Source organism: Cucurbita moschata, unplaced genomic scaffold (assembly GCF_002738365.1).
Source record: "Cucurbita moschata cultivar Rifu unplaced genomic scaffold, Cmos_1.0 Cmo_Scf00012, whole genome shotgun sequence".
In the NCBI taxonomy this organism is placed as follows: domain Eukaryota; kingdom Viridiplantae; phylum Streptophyta; class Magnoliopsida; order Cucurbitales; family Cucurbitaceae; genus Cucurbita; species Cucurbita moschata.
The window spans coordinates 635,146-639,846 of NW_019268528.1; positions in this window are offsets into that span (position 1 = coordinate 635,146).

The following is a 4,701-nucleotide window of genomic DNA, read 5'->3' on the forward strand; positions in this document are numbered from 1 at the left end:
GATGGTGGAGATGACAGAATGAGGCCCATGTAGAGCCCATTACCTCGTGGGAAATATCTCACATGTAACGACGTCGTATGGAGTCTATTTCTAGAATTGCAAATTTAATATAATTTTCCAATTTTATTCTTTTCTCTCAACTTTTTACAAAACATAAAATTCAAATTAATTTATTTTTGAACTTATTATACATTTTTTTATAATTTAATAATTAAAGAAACATAAATTCCAAAATTTTAAAATTAAATTTACAATTTAACCATTTATTTATCATTTTAAAAAAATTAAATATATATATACACACATGAGATCTGGCTACTCAAGAACCCAGCTACTCATGATCCTATTCATTGAACCCAACTAATACAGTTTGGGTTGAATTATTTGATTTGTCCTATGGACGCATATGCAAGTATTCGTTTCGTGCTTGTTTGAGTAATAGTAACGAGAACTCAAGAACCCGGCTACTCATGAACCTATTCAATGAACCCAACTAATACAGTTTGGGTTGAGTTATTTGATTTGACCGATGGACGCATATGCAAGTATTCGTTTCGTGCTTGTTTGAGTAATAGTAATGAGATTCTCGAATATCATGCTAAGAATAGCTAGAATTTTTAGAAGAAAACGTCATTCGTTCGATGAGAAATAAGAAGGAATATCGAAAATTCGAGTAGCTGAAGCTAAAGCAGCTACTTTGAAGTAACAGAAAGAAAAGCAACTATTGGAGCGAGAGAGTCGAAAAGAGGATTCCTCACTTCTTTCTCTCATTCAAAGCCGTGTACGAGACTTTCATCTTGCACGACCCCTAAGCTAAACTTATGTAAGTTAAGCTGAGTTCAAATAAATGAAAAGTTTATGGGTTGATTTGGTTCGTGGATTTCCCTAAATTCTTTAACCCGTTACGTATCGTCGTCAATCTCACGGTTTCAAAACGTGTTTGTTATGGAGAGGTTTCCACGCGTCAGTCAGAGAGACGTTTCCACACTCTCTAACAGATATGGGATCTCACGTATACGTATATTTATTTTAATTTTATTTAATTTCATAATTATCTTTCGAATATTAACTCTTAATCCCATGTTTCAAATAAATGAATAAAGGTACGTATAAACATTTTATTTTTATTCAAAACAAAAATTTCAATTTCAATTGTCCCCGGCTAAAATTCAAATATTTTATGATTGAGTTGAGTTGTGTTCATCTATAGAAAGCTCATCACGAAGCATGTGACATGGATCCGAGACTCTTGAGAGCATGAAATGACGTATAAACTACCGATATATATGAACAAACATATGCATCGTTTAGTTACTTCAACTTACACACGGCTTTATCTCTAGATATCTCATATCCCCAAAAGAAAAACTCTTCTAATGATTATATCATAATACTCAGAAATTTGACAATTAGGGTTATGCAGCTGGAGCGTAATCATAACCTCCATCATCATCGTCGTCATCTCCTTCTTGTTCTACGACAGGTGCTAAAGCAGTAAATTCTCTATGGTGCTTGTCATCTCCAAACAAATTGTTCTTCATCATCGAAGCAATAGACTTAGAAACGAGAGCCATGTTGAGAGAGAGCGAGAGAGGTTTAAGAGTTTCGATTGAGTTACGAGTAGAGAGAAGGGGTTTAAATAGGGAGAAAGTGGAAAAGGTGAGGCTTTAGGGCACAAGGAATACACGAGGAAGATTGTGGGTAATGGGCAACAAAGAGTGTCCAACACCAACTCTCATGTGGATTTGGCACTTTTTGAATGAACAAGGCATAGAAAAATGTGTGTTTAACGCAGTGCCCACGTTTGTTCATCAAGTGGGCTCATAAAGAGACATGGAGAAAGAGATTCGTAGCATATTTTTTGAAGGGAGCTTCAAAAGGAAGGTGGTTGGATGCTTTCTTTTACCCAAATTATGTGATCATTGTTGAGGTAAGAAAACGAAGTTAGGAGTGTTGTTGTGTGAGATTTTACATCGATTGGAGAGGAGAATGAGTGTCAGGAAGATGCTGGGACCCAAAACGGCTGGAGAGTGGAATGAAACATTGTTTATAAGGGTGTGAAAATGTAACGGCCCAGATCCACCGTCCTCTTTGGACATTCCCTCTCTTTGTTATAACCTTAGAAATGGTGGTTTGTTCTCCTCCCCAACAAATGTGGGACACTTTAAAACGCGTCTGCTAGGGGAAGGTTTCCACACCCTTATAACCTTAGAAATGGTGGTTTGTTCTCCTCCCCAACAAATGTGGGACACTTTAAAACGCGTCTGCTAGGGGAAGAATCCACCCCCTTTGGGGCCAGTGTCCTTACTGGCACACCGTCTCGTGTCTACCCCCTTCGGGGAACAGCGAGAAGGCTAACACATCGTCCAAAACCTGGCTCTGATACCATTTGTAACGACCCAGATCCACCGCTAGCAGATATTGTTCTCTTTTGGCATTCCCTTTCGAGCTTCCCCTCAAGGGTTAAAACGCATCTGCTAGGGGAAGGTTTCTACACCCTTGTAAATAGTGGTTTGTTCTCTTCCCCAACCAATGTGGGACATCACAGAAACCTGTCCCTAAGAGAAAAATATATGCTAGCGGTGGGCTTGAGCTGTTACAAATGTTATCATAGCTAGACTCGGAGTGGTGTGCTAGCGAGGACGCTGGCCCCGAAGGGATTGGATTATGAGATTCCACAGCGATCAAAGAGAGGAATGAGTGCCAACGAGAACGCGAACATGTTTTAAAAACTTTGAGGGAAAACTAAAAAGGAAAGCTCGAATAGGACAATATCGTACTTTTGTGAAAATTTATGTAGAGAGTTCATTGTCCCTAACATCTTGATTGTATGCTAATTTGGTTAATGCAACGACTCAAGCGCATCACTAACAAATAGTGTCTTATTTGTACTCGATTTTATACTTAAGCTCACTCGAATTTTTTTTTTTCATTTTAAAGAACTCGTATTGAAGAGAAATATTGTCTTTCCTTTAAATATAACGTATCCTTCTTCATTCTATAACCTAACGTGCGAGGATAATATTCATATCTTCTACATCTCAATAAAGCTAAGATAATGTTTAGACGTTCGTTTGTGTATGTCATCTTAGGTTGACTTTAGGATATGTTTCGAGAATGATTTTGAAATAGATAAAGTTACTCGAAACATACTTTTAATCATTCAAATTGACAAAAATACCCTTGCAAGCTAATTCAAAAGAGAGGTTTAAGAGTTTCGATTGAGTTACGAGTAGAGGACGGGGGAGAAGGGGTTTAAATAGGGAGAGAGCGAAAAAGGTGAGGTTTTAGGGCACAAGGAGTACACGAGGAAGATTGTGGGTAATGGGCAACAAAAGAGTGTCCAACACCAACTCTCATGTGGTGTGTTTAACACATTGCCCACGTTTGTTCATCAAGTGGGCTCGTAAAGAAAGTGAAAGAGGTTCGTATCGTATTTGTTTAGGGACCTACAAATAACAAAAGTAATAGAGGGAATATTTAGTGATCAAAACAAGTTGGGTTTGATGTTTTTTTGCCAAAATTGTACAAATTACGACCGACACATGATGAAGCTGTTACTATGTTTGAATGAGAATCATCTCGAGAATATAGAATTATGGATACGAAAAGCTTAGAAAAATTGGTAGTTACTATCTATATCAATAAGATGAATCTTCTTTTCCAATGATTCAATCTTAGGAAAACGTGGGTGACCTTCTGAATTTTGTTTTCTATCTAAAAGGACTCGTGTTTGTTACAACCCAAGTCCACGGCTAGAAGATATTTTCCTCTTTGAGCTTTCTCTTTCGGACTTTACCTCAAAGTTTTTAAAACGCGTCTACTAGGGAGAGGTTTCTACACCCTTATAAAGCAGGGACACTGGCCTTGGAAGGGAGTGGATCGGGGGCGTCCTACATCAATTGGAGAAGGGAACAAGTGACAACTAGGATGCTGGGTATCGAAGGGTGGTGGATTGTGAGATCCCACGTTGGTTGGGAGGAGAACAAAATATTCTTTATAAGGGTGTGGAAATCTCTCTCTACTCATTTTAAAAACCTTGCGGAGAAGTCGGGAAGGGAAAGTCTAAAAAGGACAATAACCACAACAGTGGACATGGGTTGTTACACGATTGGTCTATGCAGATAATCTTCACTCATAGAAGTAGCTCGAGACAAGTAGGTTATTAGGTTATTAGTCTACAGTACAGTATGTCTTAGCTAATTGGTTTTTCATGAAGTTTTCTTTTTCTACGCTCGAAGACTATACTAGTATCTTCAACTAAACCTCTAGTTTATCTCGTGAAACAGAAAAATTCAATAATTAAAATGTACGTATTGTATAACTTTATTTTAAAATTATAAATTTGTAACTAATTAAAAAACTTTTTATTTTAAAAAATAACTTTGTGATATCTACTTTAATACCAAATTCCAAAACTTTACTTTTCAAAAAAGTATATATGTTTAAATTAATTCAGAATTAATTGTTTAATTAGTAATGATTTAATATTATTTTATAGTGGTGGATGAAATTAAAAAAGAATTAAATAATATATGCTTTCTAGTTTTAAAATTTTCCAATTAATAATTACTTTTTCATAATTTTTTTTTAAACGTTTAAATGTTTAGTCAAATTTCTATTTTAATTATTAAAAAAAAAAAAAAAAAAAAAAAAAAAAAAAAAAAAAAAAAAAAAAAAAAAAAAAAAAAAAAAAAAAAA